The sequence below is a fragment of the Pogoniulus pusillus genome, chromosome 35 (assembly GCF_015220805.1).
Source record: "Pogoniulus pusillus isolate bPogPus1 chromosome 35, bPogPus1.pri, whole genome shotgun sequence".
Classification (NCBI taxonomy): Eukaryota; Metazoa; Chordata; class Aves; order Piciformes; family Lybiidae; genus Pogoniulus; species Pogoniulus pusillus.
The window spans coordinates 10,191,035-10,210,962 of NC_087298.1; the positions used below are offsets into that span (position 1 = coordinate 10,191,035).

At 48.9% G+C, this 19,928-nt stretch overlaps 1 long non-coding RNA gene across 4 annotated transcripts in view; it reads right to left on the reverse strand.

The window, feature by feature from the left end:
• Nucleotides 1-4,171: 4,171 nt before the first annotated feature.
• Nucleotides 4,172-19,928, reverse strand: part of LOC135190192 (uncharacterized) — a 51,567-nt gene continuing 35,810 nt past the window's right edge. For 2 of the 4 annotated variants that reach the window (XR_010308449.1, XR_010308448.1), the window contains 4 exons: nt 15,528-15,594; nt 14,585-14,753; nt 10,655-10,800; nt 9,113-9,717 (listed from right to left, as the gene is read on the reverse strand). This is a non-coding gene — a long non-coding RNA (uncharacterized LOC135190192). Of the gene's footprint in view, nt 4,651-9,112; nt 9,718-10,654; nt 10,801-14,584; nt 14,754-15,527; nt 15,595-19,928 lie in introns of those variants that run through there. The other 2 variants (XR_010308450.1, XR_010308451.1) reach the window with 2 other exon arrangements.

Sequence of the window (19,928 nt, forward strand, 5' to 3'; positions counted from 1 at the left end):
TCAGGGCCAAATAAATTCTCTCAATTAACTCGCTTCAGATTGTGATTGCATTTACTAATTTAATCAACACTGGAATAATCTGGAGGCTGGGTAATGATAAATTGCTGTGGTGCTGCACATGAAGGGTCGCTGAGGTGGTGTGCTGAGACAAGAATGCATGAAGTGCTTCCTTTGTTGAAGGCAAAAAAGTGGCAGTGGTGTGGTCACAGTTGTTTGATAATGCAAACATCTAATTCCCATTTGGAGGGGAAGGCTTTAAAAGTTCACTGTGGATGAACCTTGTCTGGATGAATGACTTCAGTGTTTAGTCCAGGGAGTCAATCTCATTTCGGACTGAGATGAGGGAAGAAGTCAAACTTACTTTGACTTTACCTCAACTGTTTTTTTTTTTGCTCACTTTGTAACTGTGATCTTCTGCTCAGATCACAAGGCTGGGAACTGCAAATTCCAGCCCAGCTTCTGGCACCGATTCATGCTTTAGCCTGGGTCAAGTCGTTTAGGCTGGAGCTGGAGTAATGACCCTGTGGCACTGAGACATCCTTTAGCTCAGTCCTTTTGCTGAATGGATCTGCACTTACAGTCTGACCCCTGTCTAGAAAAAGCCTTTGCTACTATTGCTTATGGAAAGCTAAATGCTACATTTTTGCAAGGTTTTATGGAGCAGGCTCATTTACAGGTTTGTATGAAGAAGGCTGTGAGGTATTTGACCCTATAAACCACCTGGACCTCTGAAAATCAGAGCCTTACTTCATAGAATCAACCAGGTTGGAACAGAGCTCTAAGCTCAGCCAGTCCAACCTAGCACCCAGCCCTGGCCAATCAACCAGACCATGGCACTAAGTGCCCCAGCCAGGCTTTGCTTCAACACCTCCAGGCACGGTGATTGCACCACCTCCCTGGGCAGCCCATTCCAATGCCAATCACTCTCTCTAGCAACAACTTCCTCCTAACATCCAGCCTAGACCTGCCCTGGCACCAATTGAGGCTGTGTCCCCTTGTTCTGTTGCTGGTTTGATCTTTAACCATTCTTCACCTGTTTTCACACAAAAATAAGAAAGTCCACATAGCTGCTGTGGGGATGATCTCATCATTCCACATCTCTCCTTCTACCTCTTCTTTTTATTTTCTCTCTCTCTGCAAAATGCACTTTCCAGAGGCCAGCTGACTGTTTTGTCACCTTTTGTTTGGAACTGGGATGGTTCTTTATCAGTGTAGAGCACCTACCACTGTTTCAAAGAATCACAGAATCAGTTAGGGTTGGAAGGGACCACAAGGATCAGCCAGTTCCAACCCCTCTGCCATGGACAGGGACACCCTACTCTAGATGAGGCTGGCCAGAGCCCCATCCAGCCTGGCCTTAAACACCTCCAGGGATGGGGCCACAACCACCTCCCTGGGCAACCCATTGCAGCCTCTCACCACTCTCATTCTGAAGAACTTCCTCCTCACATCCAGCAGAGATCAGCAGATGAAAATCTGTATGTTGAGAAGTATAACCACCAGGAGAGCTCACAAGTTTCCTTCAGTGACCCAAAAACAACCACTGCAGTCATTCCACAGCCATAACTCCTAAGGTCTCAGAGATAATAAAGGCATTAACATGATATTTTTCAGACTAGTATCTGCTGCTGCCTTCCACTTGCATCCAAAACCACCATTCAAAACCAACAGCAGCTTGTGCAGACTCCCTTGGGTTTTGCTGAGCCAGCCTGTAGTGCTGAAATATAACAAATTAAGGAATGAATTCTTTCCTTTTCCTTAAAGGAGATTTAGGGTCGTGTCTGGGCCTTAAATTTTAAATGCAATTGATCCTCCCTGCAAATCTAAAGTGCAAAAGCTTGGGAAATAATTTTTCCTTATTACTTCTTTCCAGGTCTCATCTCTTAGCTGAAATGTCAGCTTTAATCAGCTTGCAGAGATTTGCATGTGGTAAATAATAATGCAGTATATTAGACTAATCAGATAAAAAGATGTGTAGCAGAAAGTGGAACTAATTCCCACTGCAGTTCCCACCTGTGGCCCGTGAGCAACTTTTGGAGCCCCAGGAAGGAAGCAGCGACAGAAAGCAGCAGCCTCAGTTTTATTTGGGGTGTTGTGGAGTTATTTGGGGTGTTGTGGAGTTACTTGGACTATTGTGGAGTTATTTGGGGTGTTGTGGAGTTATTTGGGGTGTTGTGGAGTTGAGGTGTTGTGGAGTTATTTGGGGTGTTGTGTAGTTAGTTGGACTACTGTGGAGTTATTTGAGGTGTTGTGGAGTTATTTGGGGTGTTGTGGAGTTATTTGGGGTGGAGTTACTTTGGGTATTGTAGGGTTTCATGGAAATCACAGGATGCATTGGGTTGAAAGGGATCTTCAAGATCACCTAGTCCAACCCCCTGCAGTAAACATCCCCAACTAGATTAGGTTCCTCAGAGCCTCATCAAGGTCGATCTTGAATGGCACCAGGGATGAGGCCTCCGACATCTCTCTGGGCAACTTGTTCCAGTGTTCCACCACCCTCAAAGTATTAAGAACTTCTTCCATGTGTCAAATCTAAATCTCCCCTGCTCCAGTTTCAAACCATTGCCCCCTGTCCTGTCTCTACGATCTCTTCTAAGCAATCCTTCCCCAGCCTTCCTGTAGGTCTCCTTCAGATCCTGAATGTCTCCAGGGATGAGACCTCCACTGCCTCCCTGGGCAACCTGTTTCAGTGTTCCATCACCCTCAGAGTAAAGAACTTCCTAATATCCAGAGGAAGCAGTGAGTGATGCACCTAGTTTGCTCCTCCCAACTAAGCCACATGCTGTGGTGCTGGGACATGGTTTAATGTCCATCCTGGTGCTAGGTTGAACTTGATGATCTTAGAGGTCTCTTCCAACCCAAATAATTCTACAGTTCTATGAAAATCCAGCCAGGCCTGGGGGGTGCTTGCTGGGGTTGTCCTGCCTCCCTTCTACCCCAAAGCATTCCCTCTCTGTTGCAAGAAACAGGAAAAGCAAACTGTAAAGATTAGCACCAGTGTGGATGGAATCCCAGGGAACCCACACATGTTTGATATACATTGAAATGTGTCATTCTATGGTGAGGACACTTAACTGCCCCTGTAGGACAGTGAAAGACAGAGCCTCAGCAGCCTGGCTGCTCCTCCCCACCTCGGCAGAAGGGGAAGAGGAGTTATTTTAGAAATGCTGGAGTCATGGAAAGATTCCTGCTGACCCAGGGGGGCTGGAGCAGGAGCCAGCTGCACACATATGGTGGGTGAGAAACTGTCTCTAAAACAAATGAAAATAGAATGGGCCACTCTGCCAGGGACAGGACTCCTGCCAAAGCTTGTTGCTGCATCATGTTGGCTGGTCCCGATCTGGCTGGTGGCACAAACTGCCTATAATGCAGAAAGCTCTCCCAGGGAAGTGTCATTGCTGCCTTCTGTTCACTCACAGGTTGGGTCTCATGTAAGCAGGAGGTGTTAAAACAGATCCAATGCAGATCTGCCTGGTGAGGCTGGGGTTTGGCAGGCAGGCTTGGGAAGCCTCCCAGCTCCTCTGGCTCTGCCGAATGCTTCTCAGAAAGGGATCTCTCAGGGCAAAGTAACATCTTTTTCTCCAGGAATCTCAGTCCCCTCTTTCTCCATTCATTAATAATATGTCTCAGATTGTATCATGATAGTAGCAGAAGAATCCTCTTAAACTCATCATCCCTCATGTCTGTGCAGAGGTTGTTTTAGCAACACTCCCCTGCCCCTGGTCAGCAGCAGATCTGGGCCATGGCTAACCTCTAGCATTTCCTGTACCCCTGCCTCTGTTTGCAGAGGTGTTTTAACACCAGCACTTAGAGCAGAAAGGTCTGGGGGGCAGGAAATTTGCAATAGAATCACAGAATGGTGGGGGTTGGAAGGGACCTCTGGAGATCATTCAGTCCAACCCCCTTGCCAAAGAAGTGGCATTTAGAGCAGGCCACACAGGAATGTGTTCAGGCAGCTACTGAAGGTCTCCAAAGAAGGAAACTCCACAGCCTCTCTGGACAGCCTGTTCCAGGGCTCCAGAACCCTCACATAATGAAGCTTTTCCTCTGCAGCATACAGTAGTTCTGCAGATAAATAGCAGCACCACTAGCATCTAAACACTAATACAGCCCCAAGAGCTCTGTGTTGGACTTGGATGGAGCTCCTCAGTGGGGAAACACAGACCCACCTCACTCCATCATTCCCCAACAATTTCCTGGACAAAAACAGATGAGAAGGAAAAAACCTCACAACACCACCAAGACATCCAGGCAGACATTCAGACTTTTACCCAGCCACTTCTCTTTCCATCCCTTTGCCAGTGCTTAAGCTCCATTTACCAACACCTGCATGCAGGGAAAAGATGGGGAGTGACAAGAAAGGAGACAAACCATCACTTGGCAAAGGTGTGTTTCCCCCAGCTCCCCCCTGCTACCACCCCTCCAGTGCAAATCAATGAAGCCAGCTACTGCAGGTATTGGCTAAATGTCAGATTTAGAGACAAGGTTCATTTTTCTGAGATCAATGGAACTCAGACTTTGTCCATATTTCTCCAGCATCCTTTTGGAGCATTGGTCAGTGCCCAAGCCCCTGCTCACTGGGAATAGCTGTGCTGGCAGCATTCTCAGCACTAGGGCGTTCACTGGGTCACAAACCCCTCAGTGTCTTCCCTAGGGGAACAAAATACACAATATTTCAAGGTAAATTCCTCTAAAAGTAGTACTAGTAGTTGTTATTATTATCGTTATTAGAATTATTGCATTATTATTACTACTATTATCACTATTATTATTATTATCATCACTACTATTATTATCATCTTTTAAACAAGCCAGGAAGAGAAGGTGAGCGACTCCCCCACCCAAACCCCACCCTCAAATCCCTTCCCATCTCGGGATGTGCATTGCAATAATCGCCCCCGCGAACGTTCCCCGGGGGCGAGTGGGCAGCCCCAGCGCCCCCCCCCCCTCCCCCCCGGGTGAATGCGGGGCTGTGCCTGCGGGTGCGTCCCGCCTGGCGGTGCTGCTGCCCCAGGGATGCTGCTGCGGCTGCTGCTGAGCCCGCACCGGCCAGGCGAGAGCAGGGAGGGACAAAAGCGGCTCCAGAAAATGCAAAGCTTTGGATCCAGTGCAGCGCAGAGCTGCTCTGCAAAGAGGTGTTGACCAGGCGTGCTGTCCCTGCCCTGGTCCCAGGGTGGCGGGTGTCCTGGCTGGTCCCTCCCGATAGAATCATGGAGTTGTTTGGGTTGGAGACTTTTCCCTTAACCCAGCACTGCCAGGTCGCCACTAAACCCTGTCCCTCAGCACCACAGCTACACAGGTTTTCAATCCTTCCAGGGATTGGGATTCCACCAGTGCCCTGGGCATCCTATTCCAGGGTTTGATAACCCTTTCAGGGAACAAATTGTTCCTCATGTCTAACCTAAACCTTCTCTGGTACAACTTGAGGCTATTTCCTCTCATCCTACTGCTTGTTACTAGGGAGAAGAGAACGAGCCCCACCTGGGTCCAACTTCCTTTCAGGAAGCTGTAGAGCCAGAAGGTCTCCCCCTTAGTCTCCTCCTCTCCAGGCTAAACAACCCAAGTTCCCTCAGCTGCGGTGGATGCAAGAAGGATCCTCGGTGGCAATCCCCTGCAGCCTCTTGAGCTATCTCTGCTTCTGGTTTCTGGGACATAAAGCAAACTCTGTCATTTGTGGGGAGCAAACTGCACCTTTTGCTAAGCTGAAGTCTGCCTCTGCATTCACAGGGGAACAAGTGCTGGCTGCCCAAGGAGTCTGCCCGGGGAGGAAGAGTTTGGGCTCAGTTTAAAAAAAGGCAAAAAATGCTTTGCTGACACTTTGAGAGAAGCTTCTGCTGCTGCTTACATTTTGTGAGGCTTTCTGACACTGCCTCTGCATAGATGGGGTTGTGCAAAGGAGAAAATTACTTTCCAGCATCAGAAGGGCAGCAAAGGTTCAAGAGAAAAAAAGAGAGAGAGAGAGGGAGAGAGAGAGGGAGAGAGAGAGGGAGAGAGAGGGAGAGAGAGAGGGAGAGAGAGAGGGAGAGAGAGAGGGAGAGAGAGAGGGAGAGAGAGAGGGAGAGAGAGAGGGAGAGAGAGAGGGAGAGAGAGAGGGAGAGAGAGAGGGAGAGAGAGAGGGAGAGAGAGAGGGAGAGAGAGAGGGAGAGAGAGAGGGAGAGAGAGAGGGAGAGAGAGAGGGAGAGAGAGAGGGAGAGAGAGAGGGAGAGAGAGAGGGAGAGAGAGAGGGAGAGAGAGAGGGAGAGAGAGAGGGAGAGAGAGAGGGAGAGAGAGAGGGAGAGAGAGAGGAGTTAGAAGACAAAACCGTCTGCAAACAGATGCACAACCTACAGCCCTGTGCCCACCTAGTGGGTGTCCCTGCAGCACCCTGCTCAGACCCACAGCAGGGTGAATCATGCTCCTTTCTCGCTAACTTCCCTGAGCTCATTGCAGGCAGATCAACCTGCAGCTCAAGTGGACCACATTTTTTGCCAGCAGGAACACGGAGGAGACAAAACCCCCAAGCCCTCATCAATCACAGCCTGGCTCCTGCTACAATTAGCAAGTTCTATTATCTTAAGAATGACACTTGTAGCACGGAGCAAAGCGAGGTGCACCTGATATTATAATGCTGCATGTCAAAAAGGGAAGGCTTGAATTGCATTAGCATTGCATTAGATTCCCATGACTTTTTATATCAGCACTTGGGAGTTATTTATGAATTCATTTATTTACAAGGACAGCCCTTTCTGCATTCAGTTGCCATGGTTGCTTAAACTCCTGTATCCTATTAATTCTGGATGTTATGAAGTAAATATAGATCAGACAATCATTGTGTGATGGGGGCTGTGTGTGGGGGGGTTATTATTCTTATTTTACAGTTTGATTCTCTGTGTCCTGGCCAGAAAAGGCTTTAACACCAGGCAATCTGCCCAGAGCACCCACTGCCAGATGGTTGAGGAGGTGGAGGGGGGGCAATTCACAGAGCTCTTCCCCCTGCCAGCCTTCTCTGCCACAAGAATGGAGCCTGGCCTGGGGTGAAATGGCAACTGATTCCTAGCACTGAGCCACCCACTTTAGTTTAAGGCAGTAAGTGGAAAGCAGAGCAGGGAGCAAGAAGGGAATTCAGCCACAAAAGCTTTCATAGTGTGGATGAGGTCTTCCTATGCTCACCCTGCAAACAGCCTGATTGCAAAACACATGGGTATCCAAGTCAGCCAAAGCAGGCCCTGCAGACAGCCCTGGAGACAACCCAGAACGTGTATTGTGTCTTCTTGGAGAGATCAGAGTGTATCTGAAGGCAAAATCCCACCTGCAGCTATTACCCCAGCTCCCTTTCTAAGGAGGAGATCAGTCTGGCTGCCCTGATAGATGGCAGGCAGTGAATGATTTTCTTTTCCAAGGGGGAGAGCTTTGAGGCTGCTGCCTGTTACAGCTGGGAACAGCCACTACAGTCTCCCTGAGTGGGAGTGTCCAGTGAAGCTCAGGAGTATGGTTGGCCAAAAGGAGCTTCTCTTTTGCCCCTTGGAGGGGGCAAAGGTGCCATTCAGGAAGGTAGATGGTCTTGGAGTCAGGATCCCAAAGCCAATGTGCTGGAAGTGTTTTGTAATAGAATTCCACAAGAAAATTAAATCAATTACTGGGTCTAATAAAGCTCTCAAGGCTTTAATTAAACTAAGTTTTAATTAAAGCAGCATGAGCCCATGCTCTTGATATTCTGCCTCAGGTCCCAGAGGATTGCAACTCCTTTTTGTAATTTGCAGGGGCTGGATCAGTCATGGGAGTCAGGAAAATGTGAGAACAGTGTCAGTTGTACAGGATGAGACACTGGACATCAGCCTGCAAACTCCAGCAGCTCAGGGCTGGGAGAGGCTGTAGCTTGGAGTGACCTTTCCTGCCCTCAGCAGAGAGGAACAAGCAGCAGCCTGAACTGGTACTGTCCTGGGAAAAGTCCTCTCCCAGGCAAAACTCCTGCTGTCTAATCCAGGAGGCTGCTGTCAGCAGGAAGGTACAAGTGCTCAGGATTTCCCCTGTGCCATGTCAGAGATGTCTTTTTGCTTCCCACAGAATCATAGAATTGTTTGGGTTAGAAAGGACCTCTAAGATCATTGAGTTGGACAACTGACCTGGTCTCCCCTCAGCCTCCTTTTCTCCAGTCTAAGCAGCCCCAGTTGCCTCAGCTACTCCTCATCAGTCCTCTTCTCCCAACCCTTCACCAGCTTTGCTGACCTTCCCTGGATGTGCTCCAGCATTTCATGCCTCACTCTTCCCCAGCTGCCCCTGTCCTAGGTTTCCACTGGGCACCGCTCTGCCAGGGGCACCCGAGGAACCAAGCAGAAAAACTGCAGACAAACCAGACCCACATCCTCCAACCTGGACATCTGGTAAGTGGCCCCAGAATGTTCTGCCTCTATTTTAGTCTTGTTTTGTACACAATATGCCCCAAAGATGCTTTATTTCTTAAGGAGATAAGGATCTTTATGTTACCCATTTTTCCTTAACGCTAAGTCCTTTGTCAGGATTAACAGATCCTAAAACATCTGCATGGGCTTGGGTGGCAGATGTATAGAGAAAGCAGCCTAAAATAACATCAAATATTAACCTACTAAATGAGGTATTAAAAAGAAATAAGAGGACCTTCTTGCATCCTTAGTTACAGCCAGTTCCTGATCCTGACTACCAGGATGCAGGTGGGTAACAGCAGTGTGTGGTCTGTGGGGGCTTCATAGAATCACAGAATGGTTTAGGTTGGAAGGGACCATAAAGATCATCCAATTCCAAGATCATAAGCAGGGACTGTCCACTAGGCCAGGTTGCTCAAGGCTCTGTCCAACCTGGACTTGAACACCTCCAGGGAGAGGGCAAACACAACCTCCCAGTGTCTCACCTTAAAGGGCTTTTCCAGCCCAAACGCCCCTGTGACACAGTGGGATGGTGATTCCCTGCCTTAGCTGGGGCTAAGGATGATGGCCAAGGGAGCAAAGGTTTTTCCATCACCAGCAGCTCCTTTCACTCCCCCCAGGGAAAGGCTCCACAACTCAGCCAGAGGCTCCCAGTCACCTCTACAGTCCTAAACTTAATTAAAGCTGCCAGCTTCTAATTAAACCACTTAATTAAGTGCCACATTGTCAGTAGGTAAAGATGGAGCAGACTTAATTATTTAACACAATGACACAGAAGAGAAAAAAGCACTTTAAAAGTGTGACACCTCCTAGATGGGTAGGAGCCCACTGAGCCTTGCCATGTGCCACCCCACAGTGCCAGCAGCCCAGGCAGCATTCCCAGCAGCAGCCTGGTGTGAACAAGGTCTTTTGGAGCTACTTGGAGTTTCTCCAGAAAGGAGGTATCTAAAATTTCCAGCAACCACACTCTACCACCTCTATCTGGGATGCTCCCAAGCACTTGTCTTCTTAGTGGCTCTTCACTCTCCCATATCATCCCCAGATGTGGATCATTAACACTGGAGCACAGGGTTGGCATCTTGACCCCAATGAATTAATGACCAGAACCCAGCTGCATCCCCAAAGTCAGGTCTTTGCCTTCACAAACTCACAGAAGCTGCTTGGTGGCTGCTCTCTCTGATGCTTGGTGGCTGCTCTCTCTGCCTGGGTCCTTGCAAAGCAGCATCTCACTTCACTCACCAGTTACTTTGTCATACTTCAGTCTTCCTTTTCAAATGTCTCTGGCTAAATCCTCCTCTCTGAAGGGGTGATGTAACCTAAGTGACTCCCAGGCTGGCATCTGCAGGTAAGATTAATGGCAATGTCTTGTCAATAAATCCATAAAGACCCCAAACCCAGTGATGAACGTGCAGGAGGTAAAGGCAATGGTTAATATCTTCAAAATGGGCCCCAGAGCCTTTGAGTGCAGGGAAAGAGGAAAGCCTCAGTGACCCTTGTTAATCTTTTTATTGGCTCCAGCAGCTATTGGCACCTTTTGCTGCCCAGAAATTTGCAAGTCTTTGGGGAGCAATGATTTCACAGTCAGGGGCTCTGAGAGAGAGAAAAAAAATAATCCCTTTGCTCCTAAAATGGGACCATTCCTCCAAATGAAAATTGACATTTTGGTTTGAACTTCACGACCTCCAGTAATCACACTAATGGCCTTAGCTGGCTGGCTGGGAGGGAGCTGGCTGTGGTCAGGACTGATGGGACCTGTATGGATCACTGGAAATGGGCTGGGAGGGCAGGAGAGGTTGCTAACGCTGTGCTCTAACTGGCCAAGGCACTGCAGGCTATTTCTGACCTGCTCTAGAGACTTTGGGCTGCATCAGGTTTGATCATGGCTATTGGCAAAGGCATTGGGAAAGCAGACAGTAAGTGCTTCCATCCATCCATCCATCCATCCATCCATCCATCCATCCATCCATCCATCCATCCAGGGCGTTCAAGCTAACAAGCACCCACAGAGCTGCCCAGTTAGCAGCAATGGTGTCAAGAGCTGGGCTAGCTGGGGGCAGCTCCTGAATCACACCCACAGGAGAGCAGACCACAGCTTCTGGCCCGTTCTGGGATACTGCCCATATGCCTCAAGGACCAGGAGTGCTGAGTGAGGCTGGAAAGGAGCTCCCTGCCAGCCCTGGAGACTGAGCTCAGCTGTGCAAGGTGGTGGCAGGGAGCACAGGAGGAAGCTGGTTTCCAGTGCTGCCTCTGTCGAGGCAAAGCTGGATGCAGGTTACCTTTTGGCCCCTCTGCAGGCATGCTGTGGGTGAAGTTGCCTCCTGCTCCTCCTCCTTGACTTCTTTAAGCAAATGCACTTTTCATGAACTCTTTTCTTAATGGAAGGACAAATTGCTTAGTCAAAAGAGCTGCTCCCTGCAGTAATCTGTGAAAATGAAGGGGAAAGAAACACAATACACCAGAGTGGAGACCATAAACTTGAGTGACCAAGCCCTGAGCAGCCCCAGCCAGGTCACATTAAGTTGCAGGCGGGAAACTGAATTCACATCGCTCAGCACTTCCCTCCCTTCGAGGTGCTGAAGGCATTTTTTTCTAGGTTATTCTCACAGTATCTATTCACTGGGAGCACGGCAGGCTCTTATCATCCCCCTGCTGTGTTTCCCCTTCATTGGTGGTTTTAGAAAGCTCCTGTAGACATTTCTGATGTGCAGAGAAAACGCCGGTGCAAGCCTCTGCAGCAGGCAGCAGTGTCCTGCCCACAGAGCCTGGCAGCCTTGCCACTGACGCAGAGGACTCCGAGTTGAGGAGAGAGCACTGGGGCTGAGCCATTTCTACAGGAAAAGCCTCATCCCTTTGAAACTGCTCCATTTTATAGGTTGTAAATTTGGAAAACTTTCGTTTCTTCAGCTGCAATCCATCACAGCCTGCTCTGGGAGCAGGGTCCCGTCCCAGGGCCAGCCAGCAGCGTGAGCAGTAAAGCTCTTGCCTCTTCTGGATGCTGCTGGTATTGAGGCAGGTGTGCATGTCTGCAGCATCCCACCTTTCTATCACCATCGAGTCCAAACACCATCTCCTCGCCACCGAGGGGTGAGTGGCTTGCAAACTCCTTGCTCAGACACTTAGGAGAGCTGAGGTCTTCAGAGAGCCCATGGAGAGGGGGCAGGTGTGAGGGTATGGCCAGGCAGATGGGTGGGCTTAGCAGGAGGAGGGTGCTCATGTCTCTTCCCTTGTGCTGAACCCCCCAGATGGGTAGCTGTGAGCAGGACAGGTATCAGGGGTGAAGGCTGCAGTGGGCTTAGGAGCAGCATCTCTAATTCCAGACCATGCACAGGACTGTCTGAAAGATGCATTGCATTTTAATAATGTAAATATGTAAATATTACTGAGGTGCCATTAATCCTCCTTGCTTCAACATGATACCACTCTTAAGAACAAATGTAATAAGATATTATTAATATGCAAAGTATTAATGCATTAATCTGACTAACACCAATAAATTGCAGAGCTTAGCACAAAGTCATAAGTTACTCAAGAAGCAGCCTCACTTGCCTTGAGGCCACCTCCAACAGCACCCCAGGCTCTGGAATATAGAGGAACCCTGATTTGTACTGGGGAAACTGAGGTGGGAAGGATCAGGGAAGCCCTGGGAGAAGAGATGAGTAGGAGCAGGCTGGGTCAGGCAGACCCTGCTCCTTATTCTGCAGCAAGAGGCTTCTTTATCAAAGCCTCACATGTTTCCCTGAGGGATTTTTTTTTCCCCCTTGGATTTGTTTTAAATCCTAAGTGTGTATTAGAAGAGAGAGTCCTGTTGGTCCTAAGAGCACAGATGATAACCCAGGCATTGTGCCAGGTTTGCTAAGAGGTGGCCAAGCCTTCATCTCATCAGTTGTTGAATCTTCCTCCTAGGAAGCTGTGCTTCTGCTCACAGACCCAAAGCACTCTGTTAAAAGCTTCAAGCCCCCCAGCTGGATCCAGTGCAGCCCAGCTCTCCCTGCCTGCCTTTGCTGGTCTATTTCTTCTTGAAACATAAGCACATACAAGGATTACAAGCTGGAAGGAGTGTCCCAGTTTACATTTTCCAGGCCATTGCCACCTCTCCCTGGCCCTACCAGTTTTGAGCTGTGTGAGTGGCAAGTAGAAACAGAGGGAGAACACCCAGCAGACCAAGAGGAGCAGGGCAAGCCATAAATAAAGTCTGAATTTTAGTCTTGAAGGGGAAATTATTCTGTGCAAATGGCTGCTTCAGTTCAAATCAGTCCTGCCTTGTAAATCCTGCTCATGCCTCTCAGGAGGGAAACCAATATTTCAGCAGCACACAGACTCCTGGAGACCTTCACCTCTCAGTGTCCTCCAAGCCCCACACCTCAGCTTGGGACTGAAGAGTAATTCACAGCCATGGTTTATGCAAAAATTAACCTGTTGCCCTTACTTGGGTGGAAGTAATTCTGTTTAATTTGGTAATCTGGGTCCTTTACTATTAATGAGTCCCTTGGGGGGTGAGGGTCAGACCATCTCTTTTTTGGCTGAAGAGAGCAGCAGATTATTGTTAATATTCAGGCTGTTCAACAGAGCAGAAAGATCTCTTGCCATTAGCAGCACTGCTGGTTTTCACCTCCTTGGTGAATGGAAATTGCCAAATTAATCTCTCATTAGATCAAAGATTAATCCCCAGTTTCATGATTAATAAGCCTCAGGACCTCAGATATACCTGGGTAGAGTGGATTGAGAAGTTGTATACAGTAGATGTCTGCAAATCATCAGGACTGTACCAAGAAAAGGAGCAAACCCTAATTGTTCTTGGTTCTTCTCTGTAGAAGAGTTAAGTGGCAGAGTAAAAATGATCAGCCAGCAGGCTGAGTTGTTTTATTCCCCAGAGCATTAATGAATTGTGGAACTCATTGCTGGAGGATGCAGTCTAGGTTGTCACTATGAAGCAGCTAGAAAAAGAGTGCACATCTGTGCATTATATGTCCAGCGATTGCTGTCACCCCAGGAGGTCTTCAGTCAGTGAGTTGTTGAAGGCTGGAAGGGCAACAATGCAGAGCAGAAGGATGGGGACAATCTGTTTAACAGAGACTATTGTGGCAGGACAAGTGGTGAGGGTTTTGAACTAAAAGAAGGAGATTTAGATTAGACAGAAGGAAAACCCTGTTTACACTGAGACACTGACCCAGGGTGCCCAGAGAGGTGTTAGATGGCCCATCCCTAGAACCCTCCCAGGTCAGGTTGTTTGGGGCTCTGAGCAACCTATTCTAGTTGCAGATGTCCCTGCTGACTGCAGGGGGCTTGGGCTAGATGACATTTAAAGGTCCCTTCCAACCCAAAGCATTCCATGATTGCCCTTTTATCAAACCCTTCCCCTACACATTTACTGCTGTCTCATTAGAGACAGCTCCTGGGCCAGAGAGACCACTGTGGATGCTCCTGGGGTCTGGACCATAGGGCAGGTTGCAGTATCTTGCAGGAGTATCAAGTAAACCACTCCAAACTCATCTAGATAAGGCTTTAGACCAACCAAAAGAGCTCCAGCTTATTTTTTCCAAGCTGTCTCTGACCCTGTCTCTCCCCAGTGCACTCCTTGCATGCTCTGCCTGAGCTCTCAGTGCTCCTCTTGCTCAGCTAATTGGAGCAGCCACTTGGAGCTCACTGTGTACAAACTGCCTTCCCATTTCCAGAATGTGAACCTTTCCTTTCTTTCCAGAGTTTCTTTTATGCATCATCATTTTAGTAAGCTCTATTGTACTGGAAATCTGTTTGCCACATGTTACCTGGAGCTCATCTGTTAAGATCCTTGGTTAAATATTCATGGAGAGGTAAGTATTAAACTAGGGGTGGGAACTCAGGTTACACAGCAGAGATGAAAAGAGTGTGCTGGCAGAGAACAACTCAATATCAAGTTAAAAACTCTCATGGAAACAACTTACCCTACATAAGGCCTGGGCATAGAGAGGTAGCAATAAATCCCAATCACACTGTGCTGCTGATGTGTGTTCATTACTTCAAAGTGATCAATAAAGTGGCATATCAGAGCCCTAAAGCACATCTCTGGCAGCAGAGGAAGTTCTGCATGAACTTATGGCCATTAAAGAAGCAAGAAGAAAGTTCCAGATGGGTTGAGCCTTTAGTAGAGGAAGAAAGAATGAAGTGTCCTTGTATGGCAGGTGCCCACATCCACATGCACAAGAGATGGGTGAGGAATAGCATCAAACCTGCTACTGCAGTCCAAAAGAGTGACTCAAGCACTGCTGTGGTGAGCAGGGGATGCTGGAGCAGGGCAAGGTGGGCACAGGACAGTGACCTTTGCAGGAAGGAGACTGGAACAGACCACCCAGCAGGCTCCTCTACATTGCCTCCTCCCTGGCTGTTAACTCCCACAACCTGAGGGCAGGAACGAGAAGGGCAAAAGGACAAGAGAGCAGAAGTCAGTCTGGGGTGTCAGGTAACTGGTTACCTGAGCTCTGCCTGAAGGTAACTTCCTCATGAATAGCCCAGGAGCACTCACCCGCACACCCACGCAGAGTGGTGAATTATGCAGGGCAGCGGTGCCGAGCAGATGGCATCGCTGAGTAACCTGAGCAGCCCCACGACACAACACGCAAAGCCCAGCAATTAACCTTTTTGAAGGTTTCCTCTTGTCTCAGGGATTAAACCTCCTCCAACCCCCCTGCCCTCCACTCCTACACGAGAGAAAAGAGTAATCCCCCAAATAAATAAGGGAAATAGATTTTGATACCTCCAGCAGCCCTGGGAGGTTGTCTCAAGGGCTCTCAGTCCTCCACCCCAGCACCAGCAGCGCTGGAGAGAGGACAGGAGGAGTGAGAGCTCTGTGCTGCGTGGGGCACTTACACTTCCTAGCTGTAGCAGCCTCTGGTTTTGTACCAGCCCTGGGATCACTCCCAGTTCCCACACTTGCCTGCATCTCAGGCACATGCAGCTCTCACCAGATCAGGGAGTTGTGGGACCGCTGCTGCACAGCTGGTGTCTGGCATTCCCTGTGCCTGTCTGCCCAAGCAAATGCTTCTGGCTGAAGTGGGGCTCGCACACAGCAGCATCTGCAGGGCATCTACTGGCTGTAGTGGCATCAGTTGGGGAGCAGTAGGGCCCACAGTGCTGCTCCCTCACACCAAGAGTAATTTTCTGTCTTGCTCTTACCTGGAAGGGATAGCAGGGTGGGTCCAAAATGACTGACAGCAGGGTCAGCACCAAGCCGTTGCAGCTCCTGCAAGCAAAGCAACATCACAGGTCAGGAGCTACTCACTCCCCTGAGCCCCTGCCACCCTGTTATTTTTATTTGGATGAATCCTTGGCTCCAGAGGATGCTTGGAATCTGTCTGGGATGCACTTTTTATTTACATTCCCAAGCTTCAGCATTTTATTCTTTCCAGAGCCTGTCCTCCTGAAGCCTGGGCCAGGGTTGATTTATGAGAGGGAAATAAAAGGAGAATAAATCATTTTTTTAAATGAAGAGACCAAATTGATCTTTTCCTCTTAGAGTGCAAAAGATCCCACTGTTCCAAATCAAACAGGTCTATGCCTATGATTACTGGATTAGAAGGAGGGTAGACAAAAGAGAAGAGGCCAGGGAAAGAGCAGCCCTCCATGGTACAGCACAGGTGAGGAGTTCTGTGTGTGTGAGTCTGTTCACCCCCAAGCCCAGACTCACATCCACCTCACTGGAACAGGCAACACATTCAGAAACCTTTGAGCCTTCAGCCTGCTCTCTGAAAACAGGCAGAAAAAGAACCTCCAGAGAGACTTTGGGTGGGTTAAAGATGGGGCCAAACTGAGGCATGATCCATTTTGCTCCCTGCCTGACAGCAGTTTGGTAACCACACAGTGCAGTGGGGGAGGAAGAGGTGACCATGGGCAATGATTTACTATTTAGAGGGAAAATAAACAAACTACCCCCTGCAAGACATTCACTTTGGTGTGTGGTATTATTTTAACTATGATACTTCATCCTCTTCATAATTAAACTGATTAATTCACAACAATGGAGTCTATATTGCCTAATACTTTTAATTAACAAAGTGTTGTACACAGCCTGGCACAGCATTACTGGCAGCCTTCCTGTGCAATACACTTAATTCTGTAATAAATTATTAGCACAAATGACTAAGACACATTGCACCCTGGAAGAGACTGACAAGGGAGAAGGATTTCAGACTCCTGGTCACTGGTTGGACCACCACAGAGCAGAAAAGATGCCAGATCCTTGCCTCAGTTTCTGTGGTGCTTTGTAGTTGGGACAGTGTCTGTCCCTGCAGGGACGTCCTCTGTCTGAGGGTCTGGAGCAGAGCTGCTATTTGCCAAAGCACTGATGTCCCTTCAGGTCACATCAGTGTTCTGGCAAATAGCAGCTCTGCTCCAGACCTCAGAGGCAGCCAAATCAGTTTCTCCAGAGTTTCCCAGGTATCCTGCATGGAGAAATGCCAGGGTGACATTTCTGTACCTCAGCAGGAAAGAGAGGTGTCCCCAAAAGGTGGATACTTTCTACTACTTGACCTGGAGGCATTTTAGGTGTTCAAAACATGTGTAGAGGTGGCACTCTGGGACATGGTTTAATGGTAACCATGATGGACTTGGTTGATGACATGGTTGATGGTTGGACTTGATGATCATTAAGGTTTTTTCCCAGCTGAAATGGTTCTGTGATTTACCTGTTGTTCTCCTAATCTGTTGGACACACAAGGAATTGGCCTGCACTAGTTTTTAAGATCTGGATTGTTGCTGCTAAACTGGGTGCTCCTCACTCTGGATCTGCTTCAGAGCAGCCAACACCAGGTACAAAAACAAGTCCATGAAATCAGGGCATGAAGGTCAGAGGCAGATGAGAGTTAGTTTTGCAGTCAGCATAAAGTTGCAAAATAACCACTTAGCTCCTAAAGGTGCCTGGGGAAGATTGCAGGAGGGTACAGCAATGCTGACAGCTACAGCTCCTCCAGAAAGACTTCACCACAGAGTGAGTTCTGCTCCTGCTAGTCCCAGTGTGCAGTGACTCAAGCTTGGGGTCAACAGTCAATGCAGGGAGACCCCAAGGTGGAAAAGAGTAGAGCTACCAGGGGAAGAAAGCACCTAAGAAAGCAGGATGTGGCCTTTGGGCCATACAGCTCTGCAAGGAGCTGTCTCCATAAAAAGTTAGCCTAGAGCCTCTGAGGAGTTTTCTCTGGGTGGGCAGGCTGGAGACTCTGTCCTATCCAGGTGGCCCTCAGAGCAGTGCAGCCTGTGCCTGAGCTGTGTCTTGGTGCCCAGCTGTGAGGGTGGAGGTGACTGATGTTTTTATGAGTGGTCTTTAGGTCTGAGAAGGAAACTGTCTCTTGTAAAGTAAGGATGTGAAGGTTAATGGAAGGATTCAATGTTTTCCCAGGTTTCTCACAAATTAGTTAAGAGACAAATACCCTGGGGCCACATGCAAAGCAAAACTCATTCCTGCAACTTTTATTGGATCACAGTTGAAGAACCTCACGGTCAGAGGTCGCCACTGTTGCTTTAAGACATAATCACTGGGGTCAAGCTAATTAGCACCAGGGATCACATCACAGGCTTTTCCCTTTTCTCTTTGTTTCCAAGTCCTCTCTGACCCCTGCTCAGCCTGACAGTCACCACTCATCTGCAGGCACCTTGCTGACAGACTCCTGCCTTAGCTTGGACACTCAGCTCAAGAAACCTCCAGATTCCTTCCTCTTTCAGTGCAATCTTCAACTAGACAGGAGACAACCTATAGCAAACACAGCTGTTTGCCTCTCTCCAAGCAGTGTAAGCTGTGCCTGCAGATCAGCACTGCAGGAGGACAATCATAGAATCAGTCAGGGTTGGAAGGCACCACAAGGAGCAGCCAGTTCCAACCCCCCTGCCATGCTCAGGGACACCCTACTCTAGAGCAGGCTGCCCACAGTCTCATCCAGCCTGGCCTTAAACACTCCAGGAATGGGGCCTCAACCACCTCCCTGGGCAACCCATTCCAGGCTCTCACCACTCTCCTGCTCAACAACTTCCTCCAGCTTTGCTCTATTCCTCCCAGTCCTGTCACTACCTGACAGCCTAAAAGGTCCCTCCCCAGCTTTTTTGTAGGGCCCCTTTAGATTCTGGAAGGCCACAAGAAGGTCACCTGGGAGCCTCCTCTTCTCCAGCCTGCACAGCCCCAACTCTTTCAGTCTGTCCTCATAGCAGAGGTGCTCCAGCCCTCTGAGCATCCTCCTGGCCCTTCTCTGGACACACTCCAGCACATCCACATCCTTCTTGTAATAGAGGGTCCAGAAAGGGATATGGAGAGCTGGGAAAGAAATCAGACTCCCCCAAACCAGGATGGCACAGCTCTTCTTCATAGCAGTCCTCACAATAGCCATACTGTTGAGCATTCAGAGATCAAGAAACCAGAATCATGGAATCATAAAATGTCAGGGGCTGGAAGGGACCTCGAAAGGTCATCCAGTCCAACTTCCCTGCCAGAGCAGGATCACTCATACCAGATCACACAGGAATGCATCCAGGCAAGTTTTGAATATCTCCAGAGAGGGAGACTCCACAACCCCCCTGGGCAGCCTGTGCCAGGGTTCTGTCACCCTCACAGGGAAAAAAATCCTCCTCATGTTTAAATGAAATTTCCTCTGCCTCAACTTCCACCCAGTGCCCCTTGTCCTGGCATTGGGCATCACCCAGCAGAGCCTAGCTCCATCTTCCTGGCACTCACTCTGCACATACTTATAACCATTGAATCTCCTCTTATTCAAGCTAAAGAGCCCCAGCTCCTTCAGGCTGTCCTCCTAACAGAGATGTTCCATTCCCTTAATCATCTCTGCCGGACTCTCTCAACCAGTTCTATGTCCCTCTTCAACTGAGGCGGGGGGGAAGGGGGGGCAGAACTGGCCACAGTACTCCAAATGTGGCCTCACCAGGGCAGAGTAGAGGTGTAGGAGCCAGAATACACCCCAGAATGGCATTTGGCCTTCCTGGCCACAAGAACACATTGCTGGCTCACGGTCAACCTCAAACCAGGATCTCATTGTTACAGCACATTGCCTTATATGTTTTCTGGCTGTGCTCACTCCCTTGTGAGGACATCATATGGGCCACTCAGCCTGGATGTGCCATCTGATGAGGCTGATACTGGTCACCTATCCAGAACAGTAGACCTTCAAGATCATCAAAGGGCTTCCACAGGCATTAGGAAGGTGGTTAGAAGACCACAGGAATACACTTTCAGTTACCTGTTGCATTTGCTTGCTTGTTATTTTCTTATGGAGTCTCACATACTGCTGCTGTTTGCTGGAGAGACACACCCATGTGTGGTGCAATGATGGCCAAAAACCCCCTCAGAAACCACAGCTGAAGGGTTCTAGCAACACCCAAATGTACACCAAGGCTGGATTCCTTGCCTACCTTTGTCCTGGAATGACCCTGCAGAGGCCATGATCTTGCTACATAGAGATGTCTGCAAACCAGCCCAGCCCCCAGCACATCTCCTGTCCCTGGGCAAGGTGGACCAGCACCACTTCTCCTTTGCCTGGCAGATGTGAGTCTACTGTGCTTGGTCAGCACATCACAATGATGAGT